This window comes from Benincasa hispida, chromosome 1 (genome assembly GCF_027475165.1).
Source record: "Benincasa hispida cultivar pf3 chromosome 1, pf3_genome.v1.1, whole genome shotgun sequence".
NCBI lineage: Eukaryota > Viridiplantae > Streptophyta > Magnoliopsida > Cucurbitales > Cucurbitaceae > Benincasa > Benincasa hispida.
In genome coordinates, this window is record NC_143478.1 from 70642722 (window position 1) to 70664586 (window position 21865).

The window sequence follows — 21865 nt, forward strand, 5'->3', positions numbered from 1 at the left end:
AAGATATAAAACAATGAAGGATTGCGATGGTAAAAATATATAAAATCGCGTCCAAAAGTATTAAGTTTAGAACATTGTGATCGCATGCGTCCATTGCATTAAAGCAGCTAACTTATGTATTTTGTGCAGGAAAAATGCGTTGGCACAAGGCGGAATTGCGATCCAAGGAATTTAGCATCCGAGCGCATTAAAAGATTGCGACCTCAAGGCTATGCGATCATATGCGTTCACGAAGATCTACTCAAGAAGGTGGCCGCATAGAGTCGGCGCATCAAGGTGAAAGCTTAATAAATCACGATGGGACAGAAAGCTGATGACGGTCAAATCCAAATTTAGTTCACAAGCCATTAACGACACACTGTAGCAAGTACACTCAACTTTTCGATGACAATTATTCGGCGCATCAGATAGAGAATTAATGACATCCCATCAGTACAATCATTTGAGAGAAAAAGCTCTTCACCCTGAAGCTCTATAAATAACGAAAGCCACCTTCGTTAAAGGAGTTCGGTTCGATTCTATTCCAACTGAGCCATAGAGAGAGTTCACCATATAGAAGATAGTTAGCCTTTGTTCATAGTTTTCATATACTTAGAAGACAGAGTCGAGAGAAGAGAGAAAACGCCAGAAGATCGTCCTTGTCAACTCGAGAGAGTGCCAGGGAGCGTGGAAAACAGAGAGAGGGTCGACTCTTGCGAAAGCAAGAATATTCTTTGAGCAGAGTAGAGAAAAACAGTATAAAAGCCTTGGGAAGCAAGAAATTGCTACCAAGCTCCTTATCGTTATTTCCCATTGTCATTCTGTATTTCGATTTCATTTATAGAATGGAATCTGCATTTTTACATCTGTTCACTGTCTTTACGTTACGCATGAGTAACTAAACTTTCGAATGGGTTGAGAAGTAATTAGCTGGCATGACCTAAAATCTTCATTGCATGCGATCATCTTGTGTTATGTTGCGTCCATCACTCCTTTAGAGCTACTCGAGAGAGAGTCTAAAGAAAAAACCTAGACTTGAGAGAGCTAGGTTAGAATCTAGACTTGGAAAAGTAAGATTAGATCCACATAAGGAAGAGATAGAGACTTAGAGATAAGTTCTATTTGCTAACATGCATCGCATGCACCCTAGAAATAAGTTATGGTAGTATGCGATCACCTTGTGTATGTGTGTGTCATTCATCATCGCATAGACAAGAATAGAGGCTTAGACATAAGTCCTATAGACATCATCAAATACATTACATGCGTTCTAAATCTAGGAGCTATAGCAATTGCATTGAGAGATGACTTACTGTCGTATATGTGTAGCATGATCGCATAACAAGAACGCAATTTTAGGAAGTGTTAGCTAAATCCCTTCTCAACCCGTTCCCTTACATACTCATTGTACTTTCGTGTTATTAACTATTTTCTCAATTCCGCTGCATAGACTTTATACCTTAAACAACATACCAACCAATGCATTGTTTTATTTGTCACCGCAAAGAGATATGAAATTACCATCACATACTGTTTCCATAGTCCCTGTGTTCGACCCTGGGCTTACCAGGCAACTTAGTAGGATTTATACTTGGATCTTGCTAAGAAAACTTGCATGCACAACGTATACACCACCACCGCAGTTTATACCATTATTTCATCACATTAACCATACATCAAGTTTTTGGCGCCATTGCCAGGGACTACGGCAGTACAAGTGTGCTAACGGTAACTTTTTGATTTTCTTTGCAGACTCTCCATCTCTGTGCACTACCTCCCCTTAGGTAAGGAAAGAAGCGGGCGTCGTATGAGCAAAGGACAAAATCCTGAGCCCAATTACGACCCAGAGATTGAGAGAACCTTTCGAAGAAGAAGAAGAAACAGCCGCCAACAAAAACAACAAGAGAAAGATCCAAACATGGTGGAGCAACCAGAAGATAGAGCACCAAATGCAAATAATATCATGGCGAACCCCATCCTCTTGGCAAACGACCGCAATAGGCCCATCTGGGACTATGCATCGCCTAACCTCTATGATTTCTCACCAGGAATCAAGAGGCCAGCTTTTGACGGATCGAGGTTCGAGATGAAACCGGTGATGCTGCAGATGATTCAAACTACTGAACAGTTTGGTGGTAGGCGTGGCGAGGATCCACACGCCCACTTTGGAGTTTTATTGAGATCTGCAACACGTTTGTGTTCCCAAACATCTCTGCTAAGGAGGTTCAATTAACACTGTTCCCATTTTCGTTGTGTGACTAGGCACAAAAATGGGCTTATTCTCTCGAACAAGGGAAGATTACATCATGGGAATAGATAGTGGAAAAGTTCATGAAGAAGTACTTCCCCCTAACGGAAAATGCCAGAAAGAGGAAGTTGATCACTAATTCTGAACAGGATATTAATGAATCGCTCAGTGACGCCTGGGCGAGGTTTAAAAGGTTGGTAAGAGATTGTCCGCATAATGGCTTACTAGATTGTTTACAAATGGAAATTTTCTACCACGGTTTAAACCCTGCATCGCAGACGGCTGCCAATGTGGCAACAGCTGAAGGTCTGCTTGACAAAACATACGACGAGGCTAAGAATATACTTGATCACATTTCCAAAAATCATGAAGACTGGAGAAAGTGATAAAAGATTGAGAATTAAAGACAGTGACGCAAATAATGGGGCCATTGCTTCTTTGCAAAACCAAATGACTGCAATGATGAATTTGATACAAGGAATCGTAATCAGCAGCCTAGGAACGCAAAGGGGGCAGGTCAACACAATCGATCAAGCGAATGCAAGTTGTGCTACTTGCGATGAAGGCCATCCAATTGAAGAGTGTCCGAGGAACCCACAGTCTGTCTATTTTGTGAAGAATAATCCTTTTTCTAATACATACAACCCTGGGTGGAGAAACCACCCTAACTTCGCGTGGAAAAATCAACAACAAAATTTTCAACCAATGGCACAAAAAGAAGGGCCATCAGGATTTTTTCCGCGAACAAACGGTCAAACGCAAAATCAAGCCGGTAGTTTGCAGGCGCCGCAATTTTCATCTTTGAAAAGCTTACTGAAGCAATATATCGAGAAGAATGAAACAGTGCTTCATAATCAAGCAACGTCCATCCGTATCTTGAAATTTAGATAGGACAAATGTAACGAAGATTTGTGAGTGTCCTTTATTATGCATGTGCTATGATGATGAAATGATTCAAGTCCATGTTGCCATAAACTTGATGACATGATTTTAATCTCTTTTTTATCTTTATCTAACTCTAACGCATGGCTTGTGAATGAAATGAATGATGCTCTCAATATGCGCTCAAGTTCTTTTATGATAAAGATAATTCTATGAAATACTATGTCTATGTATATGTGTTGTTAATGATGTGCTCGTAGTATGCGATGAAATAGTGTGTGTCACAAGTTTCCTTGCGCTGAAACCAAGTATAATTCCAATGCAAGTTTCTCAGAATGATCCGAGGTCAAACACAGGGATTGTTGTCATTAATGCGATACTTATGTGATACATGCGACTGGTTTTTAACAATGAATAAAGAATGTGGGTTTATACAGAAATATAAATTGCGATGAAATAAAATTGCGTTGATAAAATAAAATCTTAAACGAATATGATACATGATACAAGATACATGATACATGATACTGAGGTCGAGAATTGACTGTAAAGTTGTACAAAAAATTTGTGTTTGCAATGGCAAGTCTTATGGACGAAGCAGAAAGAGAAAGAGTAAAGAATAAAAACATCACAAGTTTGTCAATTGCATTAAGGACGCAACTAAGGTTCCGCTTTCCCTTGGCGTACACCTCTTGGTGATCAGCCGCGTTCCTATATCTCTATGGTGAAACAAAGATGAACGTGATGAACGCAAGGTTGTTTCCATCTCTGGAAATACTTCTCGCTTTAGTTAACGCATTCTTCCAACCTTCTCTCGATAGGCGGAATAACATCTTCACTTCTGCTCTCATAGGTGAAGATGCCATCGAGCATGCTTTAGCTAAACTTAATTAATTCCTTAGCACAAATTAACCCTCTCTCTTAATTCTCACTTTTTACCCTGGAGACTAAGAACACATCATGGAGAAAATGGATTATGGAAGTATGGAAAGAGACAGAGAGATGATAATGCTGACGATGATAACATTTAATTCTAAAATTAAGTGTTTGATACATGTCTGTGAATGAAAGACTAAAGAAGATGAATACAAATGATGAAATAGAGGATAGAAACAAATATGGAAAGAGTGTCAAAGTCTTGACAAAGATCCCGAGCGAATATTATGCTTGCCGGTGTATGGACATGGTGGAGAGGAAAGCTTCCCTCTCAGGCTTTCTTTCTCGTTAGAATTGACTTTTGCACAGAGCTTCAACTTTGGAAATTGGAAGAATTCTCTGCTCGGAGACTCAAGGCCTTGCCTCGTGGTTCTCCCAAATTTACTCTGTCAAGTCGCTTCAGACCATCCTCTCTCTTAGAATCAGTATATGCACATCTCTATGTATTCATGTATATTTTACAGTGAATTTGAAGAAGCTATTTATAGGTGAGGCCTTGGTTCTTTGAATTTGTGGTCCCCACTGTATAGTTAAGATTGTTCCTGAAATGGCAGAGTGAAAATTTCTTCTGTTAAGCAATCAATCCGTCAGATATGCACAATTGAAAGCTGTACACTTGTCAGAATCATCCGCAAATGGGTTGCTCTTCACATCTTCGATTGATCGCCGCATGCGGTGTTGTATTTTATTACCGCATGCGGTTGAAGTTGCGTTGATCGCCAAGCTCAAGATCGATTGTCGCATGCACCATCATTGCGTCGATCATCTTTTCGTTCTTGATTGATGGGCGCAATGCGACGTAGATGCATTATTCCATTTGTCTTTGAGGCATGAACGCATGCGGTGACTGATTTCTTGCAAAACAGAAACCGAAACACTCTATTTTGCCATCGCAATGGTGTTAGTGGGTGTATTTACGACAATTCATAATTTTCGTATTTTTTAGCCAATTTGTATACTATCGATGCAACTTTCCTTTCTTTTTGCTGCAATATCTAAATAAAACAGTATAAATAACTTGTATTTCTACAAATTATCACACCCCCTAATTTAGATTGCTTTTCCTCAAGCATATCTTCGACCAAGGCAATCTTTCTCAATTCTTATCCTCAATTTTGCGTCGATTGGCTGCTTCGAATGCTCCACCTATACAACATTATGTAACAATGCAACTTCCTTCAATCCTTGATAATTCATCAACATGCCCTACTTTATTCTTTTATACAACAAATCTCTACTCAAAAATCCCTTTCTTGTTTTAAGAAGAATGTTTACCTCTTCTTGCAAAAACAACTTGGTGCATCTTTATGCGGTGGTCTAGTTTGCATCATTTTATTAGAGACTGTTGATCATGGTTACACCCTTCGTTTTGGCTTGTTCCCACGGGTGTCATGCGAACATCCAACTACAGTTATGTGCCAATCTTAACTTCAACTCTTGATTTTCAACTAAGTTTTACTTTTGTTGGTCAGAGGAGTTGTCTCTTGTATTCTTATTTTTCTATCTTTCTTTTTCTTTCCACATTGCGTCGTTCTTGGAAACCCACCTTCGTTTTGACTTGCTCCCACGGGCGTCATGCGAACATCCAACTACGAGCAGGTTACTTTCACAACTTAACTCTTATCAGGTTGGGATTTTCCCTTCCGCTGACATTGGAGTTTGTATGATTTTTTTTAATGATAATGAATGCATTTTCTAATGATGACTGCATTCACTTGATTGCATTTGCTCATACCTTCGCCACCCCCAAATTTAGAGATGTGCAAGGTCCTCATTGCGTTGTTTTGAACAGAATAGACAAACACGTAGTCAAAATTTTGAAAAGAAGGTTTGAGCAGAGTCTTGAAGTATAAAAGGTAAAGCAGTGTTATTGTTACAAATTATCTAAGTGTTAGTTAGAAAATATAAAGCGTGGGAAATGTTGCTAAGGGTATGCATATTACTCATCATGGCAGCGCAATTAATAACGCAAAATAAAAGATAAAGAACATCGCAATAATTGACAAAGGATGATAAGAAAAAAGGCTAACGCATACGGAAAGAATTGTTACTCAGTTGTATTAAAATTTAACTACGTATACAAAGAATTATAAATATCCCAATACAAAATTGAGCATGTACAAAGAATCAAGGAATAGCTTCTATACATAAAAATAATGAAATGAATTAATAAAAGAATGACCGCAACAAAAATTTTGTAGATTTATTGAGGAAGAGGTTCAGGAGGAGGATTTTGCGGAGGTACTCGAGGAACTTCTTCGAAATACAGATGTTGTTGTAAATGCAAAGGCACCATGAGACCATGTAGATAGAATGTCAAAAAGTTAAAGTACTCGTAGTTGGGCTCTGCCAATTGTCTTTGGTGCAGGTGGATCGTGTAATTATTGCATTGAATGTTGATCAGCACCTGTCGGGTCATCGCAACACTGCGTTGTACCTCTGCTTGGCTCTCGTGTAACTCTGTTATTCGTTGGCAGAAGAAGTCATGTTGATGAGAGAGAAGAGAATGCATTTCGGCAAGGTCAGCAGCTAGGGATGCGAGGTGGGCTACGCCTACGATGTTTCACCATTAATGTCTTGGGGTTGGGCATAAGTGCCTTCACCCAAATCAGGTGGGTCGTTAACATGCAGCGGTGGAGGAGGAAAATATGGTGAAGATGAAGGGAAGAAGGGTGCTGCTGGAAATGCGTTAGGTGAATCCGGAGCAAGGAGGAGATTAGTGAAATGTACAGGGAGTGGGGAAAGGGGTTCTATAGGAGGGCTTAGAGGGCGAATAACTAAAGGTAAGGGGTCCAAGGGTATTTGATCTTGCGGTGATGGCTCTTGGACTTTTTCCTTGCCTTTGTCAACTTTGCGCTGTTTCTTGGGCTTTGGTTGCTGCGGCGCATTCAAATCAATCATGGGCCTTTTCAATGGAAGCTTGGGGCAATGAGGGGAGTCTTTGAGAAGCATTCTCAAAATCTTGATGTTGATGAGACCATGGACTTCTGGCATTGGTTCTTCTTCAATACCTACACCCAATGAAAGGCATAAGCTTGAAACTATCCAAGGAAAGAAATATTGGCCTCTTACCTGCCCCACAAAACCTCGAGTCTGCTTTGCGATCAATTGGCCCACATCTATTGGAATGTCACGTGCTATGTAGTATGCAGCCATTACTCTATCCCTCGAAACTGTTTTGTCATGTGATGTCAGGATGAGTTGTCGTTTCATCAAATACACCCAAAGTCACACCTCCGGAAGCAGTTTATTGGATGCAAGGGTTCTGATGTCTTTCATAGATACCAACCACTGAGTGCCTGGTTGCGTTAATATCTTCAGCACATCTTCCATTTGCTTTTCTGTGGGATCATCAATGATTTTGTTTCCCAACGCATCCGGGATGCCCTTCATCTGATATAACTCATTGATGTCTTTTGCGCTGAAAGGAACTACCTCCCCCTTCATGATCACCGCATCTTTGGTGCCATGAAGTCATCCATTGTAGAAAGCTCGCACTACCATTAGGATTACAATGGATGGGCACTGACAAAATGTTTCCCATCCATGTTCTAGTATAACACTTGTGATTGAGTCTGATAGTGGCGTTGGTGTAGGAAAGAACCCTATTTCCATCATCATATCGTCATTCTCCATCTTCTTTGATGGGCATCCTTTGGCCACTGTAGACTCACTGCTTTCCACTTTCGCTTTGCCCTTGTCTTTTGCCAGCGCAAGGCGAGATTTTTGTCTTTGTCATCGTTCCCATTCCTTGTGCTGTTCTTCTTTTTCCCACTCCGCAATTTCTTTACTTTTCTTCTTTCTGATGTGCTGCACATTTGCTTTGCGCCTTTTCTCTTTCTCTTCCTTTTTCTTCTTTTCTTCCTCTTCTTCTTATCTCATTTATCTTTCAAATTTCTCCAAGGCCAGTAATATGTGCTGTTCTTCATCGAGCATTATTCTCTCATCTTCTTTCGAGATTTCGTTGTTACAGCGCACTTCTTCATCTTGTAGTTTTTTTCTCAGATTTCCTTCTGCGATGATTTGTTGTGCTCGTAACATCTTCTCTTGCTTTTCTTCTTCCTCTCTTCGTCTTCTTTCCTTCTCTTCTACAACACTTTGCAAAAATTGAGGGTTGATTGTTGACGCTTGCGGCGCATTCTCCTTGCGACGCCGCATAAGGGGGGTGATGTCTGGATCCTCTCCGTCTTCAGTCGCAATCATTATTATTTGCATTGATTCCTCTTCAGGTTGCGTTGACACCCCGTCATCCATCCTTGTGGAGGTGGATTCTCTGTCGATCTCTGGGCTTTCAGCCCTCTTTCTCTTTTCTTCCTTCTTCTCAAGGCGCTTCTCCTCCCGCCTGCGTTCCCTCCTCTCACTCGTTTTTCTTTCTTTCTTTTCCTTCCATGGCTGGGCTTCTCCATCTTCTTCTGCTCTCTTCTCTTTGTTGTTGTTGTTCTTCTCCCCCGCCGCTTCAGGTTGCTTTTTCGCCATCACTTCCTCCAAAGCAACCCTGGTGGGTCCCTCATAGGATTCTGCGTGAGCAGTTTCCTTAGGATCCGAGACTGCCAAGGCGCTCTTTCTCAAAGCTTCTTCCATCTCTTCCTCTGAAGGCAAGGGTTGATTAACGACCCCCACTTCAGGCAGCCCTCCCTCCTTCTCCATGTTGCTCAGTATGCTCCCGAACACCTCTCTGTCGTCTCTTCTCTTCTTCTCGCTTTCGGATGATAGTGTTGGGAATGAGGCACTCTCTGTGCTCTGCCCCTCTCGAATTTGGAATGGTTTGGCTACTACAGGCTTTCGCCGAGGCTTTTCGGCGATTCTTGGGATGGTTTTGGTTGGGTGACGAGGCGGCGGCTTGCTGCGAGGAATGTCGCCTCTTTTACAGTAATTTGGGCTTTGGAAGGCGATGAAGGCAAAGAGGATGAATGGGAAGCTTGACCTGCCATGGCTGTAATGAGTGAAAGAGTTGGGAAGGTTCTTAGGTTTTTAGGAAAAAAGTTCAAATGCTTGGGTATGCAGAGGATTCACTAGGGTTTTCATTTCACAAAAGAATCATGTAAACGACCTCAGTTGGAGGAGGAAGGAATTTATAGGTTGGGCCTTGATGGGCCCAACGCAAATTCTACGTGGCAGGCTTCGAGATACTTAAAAAGCCTACTGCTGCACTCCTCTCATTTATGAATTAGCTGAGAAGGACATCCTTTCATGTGCTAAGTCATTATTGCCTTGGAAGCCTAAGCGATTGGACTACTCTTTTTGCAATTTTTTTTTTATCTTTTGTGTTTTATTCGGATGGGCGCAAGGTTAAAAATTAACGTAATGCATTTATTAACGCAAATGCATATTTGTAGAGGACGGGCAACAACACATGTATCAGCGTAACACACCCCTCAACTCAATGCATTTCTTGAGGACGGGCACACTGTATTTCTACTGGCACAACACTACCTCGACATAGTGCGTTTTCGCTAAGGATGGGCGAAAAATACATACGAGCGTAACACACCCCTTAGCGCAATGCATTTGGGTAGGATGGATGCAAAGTATATCTTGTCAGCGCAAGATGCACCCATCATCGCAATGCATACCAGATGTATTTTATTATTATTATTTATTTATTATTTTTTAAATTTTTTTCATCAACGCAAGTCGCCAGGACTTTGCGGTATTCACTTTCTTGTTATTAGTCATTCACAAAAAAAAATTAAGAATAACGCAATTAATGCATAAAAGTAAGGAAATTGAACAAAACATGAAAATTAACTCAATTGAATTAAATAAAAAGTAATTTCATAAAGCAATAAATAACGAAATTCATAAAGCAATAAAGGAAGCAATTAAACATAGATTTTAGAAATGCGGATTGAAAGACAATTTTCTCATAATTACCGCAATCCACACCTCTGCAGGCGGTCAAACTTGCCTGCGCAATGTCATCAAGGACATTGTTCCTTTCGGTGAGATCTCGGGGCTTCTGAATTACTTGGCAGCATTCCTGGTGTTCTATTGCAAAGTTCGGCTGCTAGTTGCCCAACTTGAATCTCCAAGTTCCTGATTGAAGACGCCTGCGACTGCATGACATCATTTTTCTCAATATACTGCTTCAGCAGGGACTCCAATGATGATGAATTTCCAGAGGTGTTTGAGGAGGACGGTTGGTTGTTTGGTTGCCGTTGATGACTCTTAGGCTTGCTTTCCCGGTAGAATTGACTTTTGCACAGAGCTTCAACTTCGGGAATTGGAAGAATTCTCTGCTTGGAGACTCACCTCTTGGCCTTGCCTCGTGGTTCACCCAGATTTACTCTATCAAGTCGCTTCAGACCAGTCTCTCTCTCAGAATCATTATATGCACGTCTCTATGTATTCATGTATATTTTTCAGTGAATTTGAAGAAGCTATTTATAGGCAAGGCCTTGGTTCTTTGAATTTGTGGTCCCCACTTTATAGTTAAGATAGTTCCTAAAATGGCAAAGTGAAAATTCCTTCTATTAAGAAATCAATCCGTCAGAAATGCACAACTGAAAGTTGTACACTTGTCAGAATCGTCGGCAAATGCGTTGCTCTTACTATCTTCGATCGATCGCCGCATGCTGTGTTGTTTTTGATTACCGCATGCGATTGAAGTTGCGTTGATCGCTAAGCTCAAGATCGATTGTCGCATGCATCGTCATTGCGTTGATCATCTTTTCATTCTTGATTGATGGGCACAATGCGACGTAGATGAGTATTCCATTTATCTTTGAGCCATGAACGCATATGGTGACTGATTTCCTACAAAACAGAAACCGATACACTCTATTCTGCCATCGTAATAGTGTTAGTTGTGTATTTACGATAATTCATAATTTTCATATTTCTTAGCCAATTTGTATACTATCGACGCAACTTTCCTTTCTTTTTTCCGCAATATCTAAATAAAACAGTATAAATAACTTATATTTCTACAAGTTATCAACCGATTGCAGACGAACTCAAGAGTAGATCGCAAGGGGCACTGCCGAGCTCAACATAGCTCTCGCGCAACCCAGGGGGTATGGGAAAAGAGCAATGTCAAGTTGTGACATTACGAAGTGGAAAAACTGTGGCAGAGGAGAAGAAGGAGCCTAGCCGGACTGCTCCAATTGCGATGAAACCAAACACCCCGTTGACTCAAGAAGAAATAGAAGAACAGAAGGAGATGGGACTGGAGATTGTATCCACCTCGATGCCGAAAGAACAGGGAACTGTGAAAATATAGCTACCACCATTCCCCTAGAGACTTAAAAAGAAGAAAAATGATGAAGTGCAGTATCAATGCTTCATGGACATGCTAAAGCTGTTGCATATTAACATTCCTTTCACTGAAGAAATTGAACAGATGCCCAAGTATGCGAAGTTTCTGAAGGACAAGGTGATGAAGAAAATAAGCACTGGTAAGTTCACAATGGTGGCATTGACGCAAAGTTCAAAATCCATAATTCCACTGAAAATGCGCGACCCTGGAAGATTCACAATACCCTGCTCAATTGGAGGGTTATACATTGGTCAAATGCTTTGCGATCTTAGGGCTAGCATCAACTTAATGCCCCTTTCGATTTCAAGCAGCTGAATGTTGGGTAGCTGGCGCCCACGACGGTGACTCTCCAGCTAGTTGATAGATCCCTTGTGCATCTAGAAGGGAAGGTGAAAGATGTCTTGGTCACAATTGACAAGTTTATATTATTGGTAGACTTCATCCTGGATTATGAAGCGGACAAGGATGTACCCATCATCCTAGGACGACCATTTTTATCCACTGGTCCCACTCAGATTGATGTGTACAAGGGAGAAATCAAACTGAGCGTGAATGGACAGAAGCTCAGGTTTGATATTATCAAAGCCATGAAATATCCGGAAGAAGAAGACCTCACTGAGTCCGATGATGAACCTAGTTTGAATGAAGAAGAAAAATCCGAAGATGAAAATGAAGATAAGGATGCGACCGCATCCATAGTAGCCTGCAATGCGATCATAGAAACAATAACCAAAGAAGACAAGCTGACAATGAATGAAGAAAGAAAACCATCCTTAGAACAACCACCGACAATAGAGCTGAAAACCCTTCCAAACGACCTGAAGTATGCTTTCCTGGGGCAGAATGAAACACTACCTTTAATAATTTCCTCTGCACTTAGTGAAGATCAAGAGAATGCGCTGCTGAGCATCCTGAAAAGGTACATAAAAGCAATTGGCTGGATTCTAGTAGACATTACAGGAATCAGCCCCGTGCATAGGATTCGTCTCGAGGACAACCAAAAAGGATCGATCGAACATCAATGCAGACTCAACTCTGCGATGAAAGAAGTCATGAAGAAGGAGATAATTAAGTGGTTGGACGCAAGGATTATCTATCCAATCACCGAAAAGCGTGGGTCAGCCTCCTGCAATGTTTACCAAAGAAATGAGGGATGATGGTAGTCCCAAATGCAAATAACAAACTAATACCAATGAGGACTGTCACTGGCTGGCGGATTTGCATGGACTACCGCAAACTCAATACAACGACAAAGAAGGATCATTTCTCTTTTCCTTTTATTGACCAAATGCTAGACCGCCTAGTAGGAAATGATTATTACTGCTTCTTGGATGGATATGCCGGCTACAACCAGATCATGATTGCTCCTCGGTGTATGGGCAAACATATGCAATGCGCCGAGCACTTTCCAGAGGTGTATGATGGCCATCTTTTCTGAATATATTGAAGATTCTGTAGAAATTTTCATGGATGACTTCTCGGTGTATGGGCAAACATATGAAGTCTATCTCAATAATCTGGAGAAGATACTGAAAAGATGTGAAGAGACGAACCTTGTGCTAAACTGGGAGAAATGCCACTTCATGGTGAAGGAAGGTATTGTGCATGGGCACAAAGTCTCCAAGGATGGGCTGGAGGTGGACAAGGCGAAGATTGAGGCGATTGAAAAGCTCCCACATCCAGAAAATGTAAAGGTTGTCAGAAGCTTCTTAGGACATGCTGCCTTTTATCGACGTTTTGTGAAAGACTTTTCAAAGATTGCACGACCATTGAGTGTGTTGCTAGAGGTAGAACTGAAGTTTGACTTTGATGAAAAATGCCTCAACGCATTCAAGATACAGAAGGACGCATTAACAACCGCACCCGTGTTGATCGCACTGGACTGGACAAAGCCCTTTGAACTAATATGCGACGCAAGCGGTTATGCGATGGGGGTAGTGTTGGCGCAAAAGAAGAAAGCAATGCTACACCCCATCACATATGCGAGTAAAACCTTGAACTCTGCTTAAATAAATTACACTACCACAGAAAAAGAATTACTTGTGGTGATATTTGCATTGAAAAAATTCAGAGCTTACTTGCTGGGAACTAAAGAAATCATTCACACTGACCAATCGGCGATAAAATATTTGATGACAAAGAAAGATGCGAAGCCAAGATTGATTCGATGGGTTCTCCTCCTTCAAGAATTCAACATGGAAATCATTGATCGCAAAGGGATGGAGAACGAACCATTTATCCAGATTAGAAAATCTAGAAGTTGACCGCAACCAGTCAGAGGTGAACGCAACTTTCCCAAACGAGCATTTATTTAAAATTGAAGAATTACCTTGGTATGCGGACGTGGTCAATTTTCTAGTTCGCGAACAATTCCCTAAGGATTGCATAGCCCACCAGAAGAGGCGGCTCAGACATGAATGCAAAGCATATTATTGGGATGAGCCAAATCTTTATAAGAGGGGATCAGACCAGATTTTGCGCCTATGCATACCAGACGCTGCTCACCAACACATATTGTCACAATGCCATGACTCGCCATATGGAGGACACTTTGGAGGCCAAGCACATTAGCAAAGGTGTTATAGAATGGGTATTTTTGGCCAACATTATTCAAAGACGCAAGAGACTATGCAATGAAATGCGACCGGTGCCAACGCATGGGAAACATTTCATGGAAGCATGTGATGCCCATGATCATCTTAGAATTGGAACTGTTCGACGTTTGGGGCATAGACTTCATGGACCATTTTCACCATCAAATGGTCACAAATACATTCTATTGGTCGTCGACTACGTTTCCAAATGGGTAGAAGCGATATTGTGCGTCGCGAACGATGTGGCGATAGTCTCCAAGTTCTTAAGGAAAAATATTTTCACTCGTTTTGGCACTCCACGTGCCATAATAAGTGGTGAAGGCTCTCACTTTGTTAACCACATCGTCAACAATTTGCTGCTCAAATATAATATCCTCCATAAAGTGGCCACCGCATAACATCCACAAAGAAATGGTCAAGCTGAAGTGTCCAACAGAGAAATCAAGCTGATATTAGAGAAGGTGGTAAAACCTTCACGAAAAGATTGGGCAACGAAGCTGGACGGTGCCTTGTGGGCATACACGACCGCCTATAAGACACCTGTAGGCATGTCCCCGTATGTGCTGGTGTTTGGAAAGGCATGTCATTTACCGCTTAAGCTGGAGTATAAAGTGCTGTGGGCAATGAAAAAGCTAAATTTTGACTTAAAGGCCACAGGGGAAGCAAGGAAACTTCAGTTGGTCGAGCTTGAGGAATGGAGAACTCACGCATACGAGAATGCAAAAATCTACAAGGAGTGTGTAAAGCATTGGCATGACAAACAATTATGCGAGAATAATCTCCAAGTTGGACAAAAGGTCTTATTATTCAATTCGCGGCTACGACTTTTTCTCGAAAAATTAAAGTCACGTTGGTTCGAACCCTTTATAATCAGAGAGGTATTCCCACATGGCGCAGTTGAGTTATCCAATAAGGACGGGACCAATGCATTCAAAGTCAACGGGCAAAAAGTCAAAATATATCACGGAGAAGACTTGCACCACGAGAACACCTCCGTGTACCTAAGGAATTCTGACTGAAGACGAAGTGGGCAGTCCCTACACAATCATGTGATTCAATTTCATCAGGGACGCAAGTTTTGTGAAGTATCCTTTGAAACCTTCGATTCATGAACTTAATTCTACCTCGTTATATTCATTATCATTTCTTTATCCTCTAAATATATATATATATATATATATATATTTGCTAACTCTGTCTTTTATTTGACCCTCTTGATGTTCTTGATGATGGGAAATTAGATGTCAAATTACTCAACAACTAAAATCCGTGGATGCAATATGTGATGCATGTTCTTAAGGTATGCGTTGATTGTCATGCATCGATGGTCATGCATTGGAATGACTATGCGTTAATAAATGTATGTGATGACCATGCGTCCTATCATAAGTTTTCTTGTGCTCAGGCCAAGTATAACGTGAACGCAAGTTTCTCGGGTGATCCGAGATTGAACTCAGGGATTTGTAGCTGGGTGAATGCGGTAATGTGCATGCGGCGGTTGAATAAAAGAATGGATGGGGAGGTTTCTAAGCTAACCCTACTTCTACTCCTAAGTAACAGACAACGCAATGAGAATATGCATGAGAGGTAGAGACACGACAACTCTTGACATGAAGTAAATGGATAGAAAAATAGATAAAATGTGGAGATGTCTTCATTGCAACCCTTAAGAGTGACCGCAAGGGCAACCTTAGTCAACGCAAGCCATGCAATCATGCTACATACACTTGAGCCTAACTCTACAGCGTATGCGGTGTATATGCGATAGTGCCAAGAAGCCTATGCTAGCCTAAACCCCTATAACCCACTCACGTTCTCTCGCCACATGAACGTGATGGCTGTATATCATACCATATTCTACTTCCTAGATGCATGTAATATTCTATCCGTAGGGTGCATACAATGTGTGATGGAAAACGAAGCTTATTCCTAAGTCTCCATTCTTGCTTATGCAAACCTAATCTAGCTCTTTTGAGCATCGATTCTAACCTAGCTCTCTCGAGTCTTAGGTTCTTTCTTTAAACTCTCTCCCGAGTAGCTCTAAAGGTGTGATGGACGCGTGCATAAGACAAGGTAACCACATGAACTTGGCTAACGTAAGATTATTCCTATCTCTAGTGAACAATAACTTACATTGCTTAATGTGACCAACCACTTACCCTCCCGGGAAGTTGGTTGTTGCTGACTTTACTCATAGAAAAGCATTGCGTTGTCCTATAGACAAGTGTTGCTACAGCTTCACACCAAGCAAATAAGGTTTTCTTACATACTCGCACAACGCACATGTAAACCCCGAACTTAGGTTCCTTAGATAAGCATGTTTAGCCAAAAGGGGTGCTATATTACATATTTTTTTAAAAAAAGTAGATAAATATGTTGTTTATAGGGATTATGAAGAAAGGGAAGGAAATATCTTAAATGAAGGAACTCAATCATTGTCTGGCTGGAGGCACTAAGAGAGGCTGACGTGGCAACTTATTCCTTGAATTCAGAAAGCAACAGATAGATTAAAAAGGAAGAGAGTCTTCAAGGGCATGGTTTCGACAATTGACAAGAGGAAATCTAGTAAATTCGGTGCTATTTGAAAGCTGGGGGAAATCTAGTTTTCGAGGTGGTCATGATGAAGAACGATTGCAAGAGGAGAAAAACAAAGGAGGAGAATTTGCAAGAGAGGCAGGACCACGGAAGTTTAGGTTGAAAGTTTAAGGTAAGAAAGCTAACTCAAATCTAAACAAGTTTGTAGAAGGAAGTTTCTTGAAAAGAGCTCTGGATTTTGGGTTATGAATTTTTGAAGTTGTACCAGGGAATTGGGCATAAGCAGACAGCTGCTTCTGAAGAACAAGCAAGCAATTCAACATGGAGAATTTCAGCGAGACTTTGTAAGAAAGGTATCGCTCTCGGGGGAAATCTCGCTAGGAATTGAGGTGAGTATAGCTAAGAATTTCACAGGAAAAGCCTAGTATCGCTCTAGAGGGTATCGCTGGTGTCGCTCCAGGGGGTATCGCACTAGAGGATCTCGCTAGTGTCGCTTGAGGGGATCTCGCCAGCATCGCTTGGGGAATCTCGCCAGTGAAGCTGTCTGTGTTGGTGGAAGTTCTTTTAATAAATAATTATTTGAGATAAGCTAGGAATTCTAAATAGTTTTAATCAGGAGTTATATCTTTTCAGGCCAAAAAGAGCTAGGGGAAGTGTACAAACCAGTAGAATCCTGACGAACTGTGAGTGGCTAAGTAAACTCTAAGTTTTAATATTCACGCATATCTGATCAAGTAAAGCACAGTGACATTAATGATGTATTTACACTTCCTCAAGTAACAAATTGTGGAAGAATAACTTAATGCATGTCTCCCAGTTTGTATGTGTATAGCATAGGCCAAGGTATGTTGTGTAACCTTTACAAAAGCTATGTTCTGATTTTGATGTATGCTTTCTAAAAGGAGGATACGGGAGAATGAATTATTGTGTAAATGAGTGGCAATGGAATAACTTTTGTGTAATACTAGGCTATGGAACTTAGTGTGTGTTACAAAATACACATTTGATACCGAAGGACTTTTGAGAAGGTATCCAACCAATTAGGTACCAAAGGACACTTGAGAAGGTACCTGGCCAATTCGATTCCGAAGGACTTATAAGAAGGTATCCAACCAATTTGATACCGAAGAACTTTTGAGAAGGTATCCAACCAATTAGGTACCGAAGGACACTTGAGAAGGTACCTGGCCAATTTGATACCGAAGGACTTTTGAGAAGGTATTCGGCCAATTTGATACCGAAGGACATATGAGAAGGTATCATAGAAGCTCGATACTGAAGGACAAATTTGAGAAGGTATCTAAGCGAAAGTATCTAAAATATGATGGTATTTACTATGGCCACGTGCACGTAGGTAGTTATGAATGGGGGACTGGAGTATGGGTCTCTTGGCTGGTTGTAAACATTGGGAGCTGGAGTGTTTAGGCTCGTTCTCAATTAGGGAATAATAACGTTAGTGGTCCACTAGCTTTCTTTCAAACTGACTTTTACGAAACCTCCTAAGAGCATCACATGAATTCTTTCAATCTTTTAGCAATGAGGACATTGCCGCGTTTAAATTTGGGGGTGCAGTATTTATTTTAAACCTTGCTATTTTTAAGCATTCTCAAAAAAAAAAAAATATATAACGTTGCGATTGGATCCTACTCGTAGTTGGATGTCCACATGACACCCGTGGGGGCAAGCCAAAATGAAGGTGGGAATCGTGATTAACACATAAATAAAATGATAGCAACTCCGCTGCCAAATGGGCATGAGTTTAGACTGAGAAAGAACGCCTTGCTCGTAGTTGGATGTCCGCATGACATCCGTGGGGGCAAGCCAAAACAAAGGCTAGGCACTTGGATCAGCGCAAGGTCATAGAAAAAATATCTAAACTATGCAAGGATAAAAATCATTTGAAAACACTCCAGATGAAAAAGTTTTTTTATATATGAAATAAATCATGCGATGCCCTGGAAACAAGTAAAGTCTTTTTTAAGGTTAAACTTGCGGTCCCTAAATTTTAGAATTATTTTGAGAAAATACCTGGATAGGAATTAAGGAGATTTTGGTACATAGGATTTGAATAAGGCACCTCAAGAAATCTAGGAAAGGAAAAGGCAACTGACTTTCTAGAGAAAATCTTTAGTTTATGCTTGAGGACAAGCATTATTTTAAATTTTGGGGTGTGATAACGGGCAGAAATGCACGTTATTACAATGCAAAGATATAAAACAATGAAGGATTGCTACGGTAAAAATATATGAAATAGCGTCCAAAAGCATTATGTTTAGAAAATTGCGATCGCATGCGTCCATCACATTAAAGCAGCTAACTTATGTATTTTGTGCAGGAAAATGCGTTGGCACAAGGCAGAATTGCGATCCAAGGAATTTAGCGTCCGAGCGCATTAAGAGATTGCGATTACAAGGCTATGCAATCATATGCGTTCGCGAAGATCTGCTCAAGAAGGTGGCCGCATAGAGTCGACACATCAAAGTGAAAGCTTAATAAATCACGATGGGATAGAAAACTGATGATAGTCGAATCCGAATTTAGTTGACAAGCCGCTAACGACACACTGTAGCAAGTACACTCAACGTTTCGGTGATAATTATTCGGCGCATCAGACAGAGAATTAATGACATCCCATCAGTACAATCATTTGAGACAAAAAGCTCTTCACCCTTAAGCTCTATAAATACTGAAGGCCACCTTCATTAAAGGAGTTCGATTCGGTTCTATTCTAGCTGAGCCATATAGAGAGCTCACCATATAGAAGATAGTTAGCCTTTGTTCATAATTTTCATATACTTCGAAGGTGGAGGCGAGATTAGAGAGAAGACGCCGGAAGATCGTCCTGGTCAGCTCGAGAGAGTGCAAGGGAGCGTGGAAAACAGAGAGAGGGCCAACTCTTGTGAAAACAAGAATAATCTTTGAGCTGAGTAGAGAAAAACAATGTAAAAGTCTTGGGAAGCAAGAAATTGCTACCGGGCCCCTTATCTTTATTTCCCATTGTGTAAAACCCGAACCCTCATTACTTTAAGTAAGAGTAAGTAATGTGATGTCTTCTAGTGAGTTAAATGAAGCCATGGTCTAGGAGGGATATAGGATGGAAGCAAGAAGAAATAAGTTCTTGTGCAACTAATTGTAAACCTCGAATTCTAAGTTTCCTAAACAAGCATGTTTAGCCAAAGGAATGATATATTAAATATCTAATAAGTGAAAATCCATGTTATTTATAGGAGTTGTTGAGAAAGGAAAGGAAAAACATGTTAAATAAGGAAACTCACTTATTGGTTTTGCACGTGGCGATTAATCCTTGAATTCGGGAGGCGGCAGGAAGATTAAAAAGGAAAAGAAAATTCGAAAGCTTGGTTTCGGCAATCTACATGAGCGAATTTAGTGAAATTAGTGCTATTTGAAAGCTGGGAGAATCTAGTTTATGAGGTTGTCTTGTCGGAGAAAGATTACAGAAGAAGAGGAACAAAAAGTGAAGAATTTACAGAAGAGGCAGAATCATAGATTAATCAGGACCCGAGGTGAAGATTGGAAGCTCTAGGCCAAACTATAAGGAATTTTTGGCTGAAATGTTAAGGTAAGAAAATTACTCAATTCTATGTTTGTAGAAGGAAGTTTCTTCAAAAGAGGGTTGGATGTTGAGTTATGAATTTTGGAAGTTGTAATAGAGAAGCTATGCATAAGAAGACAGCTGCTTGGGAAGAACAAGCAAACAGCTCATATAGAGGATGAGGATCTCACTTATGAAGGAAATCTCGCTAATTTTGTGCCGAGGATCTCGCTAATGAAGGAAATCTCGCTAATTTTGTGATGAGGATCTCGCTATAAATTGGGCTGAATCTCGCTGGAAAGGTGAGTATCGATAAGATGAAGGATCTCGCTCATGAGGAGGATCTCGCTCATGAAGAGGATCTCGCTCATGAAGAGGATCTCGCTCATGAGGAGGATCTCACTCATGAGGATCTTGCTCATGAGAAGAATGCACTCATGATGAGCATCTCGCTAGTAAAGCTGTCTTTGATGATGGAAGTTCTATTAGTAAATAAACTATTTGAGGTATTTTGCTAAGAATTCTAAGTAGTTAACCGAAAATTATATCCTTTCAGGCCAAGAAGAGTTAGGACCCGTTAAGAAGCCAACGAGCTGTGAGTGACTATGTGATGATTTAATGTTTTAATGATTTGGAAACTATGATTTCTTTGAAGTTATTTCTCATGCTAAGCAAAGCATGTTTTTCATGGAAATTGATACGATTTAAATATGTTATCTTGTCCAAATACTTTCAGCATGTTTTAGTAACTCCGTTTTCATGATGAACTAGTATGATGATTTGAGCACTAAGCCTTAATGTTCAACTAAATGTTTGTGTCTAGTTATATGATAGATACTGAAAGACATTGAGAAAGTATCCTAGCTAAATATCTAAGGTACAATGGTACTGATGTACTATGTTTTAAATGCCTAAGGTTATCAAAGTATAGACGTTGGTATTTCTAAACATAATGAAAAGGGATACTAAAGGTAGGGAAGGTATCCTAAAGAGTTTTCTATGCTATATTTGAAAACTATTCTTTTAATGTTCTTCGAGAACTTGATAGCTTAAGTGAGCCAGATACTGAAGGTAAGGAAGGTATATGAATAAAAGTACTGAAGGTGTTGACGGTACATAAAAAACACCACGTGCACATCGGTAATATGACGTCGAGGGATTACGCAAAAGAGTTCTCCCCAACTAAGGTTGACGTTGAGGGTTAGATCTAGTAGTTCACTCTCAACTAAGGATAAAGGGAGGTCGAAGTATGGGTCTCCTAGGCTATATACTAGCAAAGGGAGGCTGAAGTATGGGTCTCTTAGCTGGTAACAGACGTTGGGAGCTAGAGTGATGTATGCTCGTTCTCAACTAAGGAATAATGATGTTTAATGGTGGTTTTAAAGGTTTTGTGTACACATTTGCTTGGTACATTTTAGTTCCAGTATTATATTTTCGAGCTTTTAGTTTAAGCATGAGATTTATGTTTTTATTAAGTCACTCACTGGGCTTCTAGCTCACTTTTTCAAATGTTTTCCTTTTCAGGTAGCGATCAGTTCCCAAAAGACTTTTCTGCTGCTGCTCTGCCACTCAAAGAAACAAGTTGAAGGAAGTGTAATTGAAAACCTGTATTAGTTAGTACACATGTGTCTGTCTAGTGACTAGTATACTAGATGGGGCTTACTAAGTTGTAATATTCATGATGAACAATGCTGTGAAACCCTGTAATGTAAATGTGTTAAGTTCCGAGTTAATATGTATGTATATTGATGATATGTATGTATTTAGGGTTTGAGTAAATGTTAACAGGTTAGTTAGGCAGTAAGTGCCAGCAAAAGGGTTGGTAACTGCTACAGTCACCATTCCATCAGAGTGGGGTATGACAAGTTGGTATCAAAGCA

At 40.5% G+C, this 21865-nt stretch overlaps 1 non-coding gene across 1 annotated transcript; it reads right to left on the reverse strand.

The window, feature by feature from the left end:
• Positions 1-2343: 2343 nt before the first annotated feature.
• On the reverse strand, positions 2344-2450 carry LOC120070478 (small nucleolar RNA R71). Its single transcript, XR_005479972.1, has one exon. It is a non-coding gene; the product is annotated as a small nucleolar RNA R71 (small nucleolar RNA).
• Positions 2451-21865: the final 19415 nt, after the last annotated feature.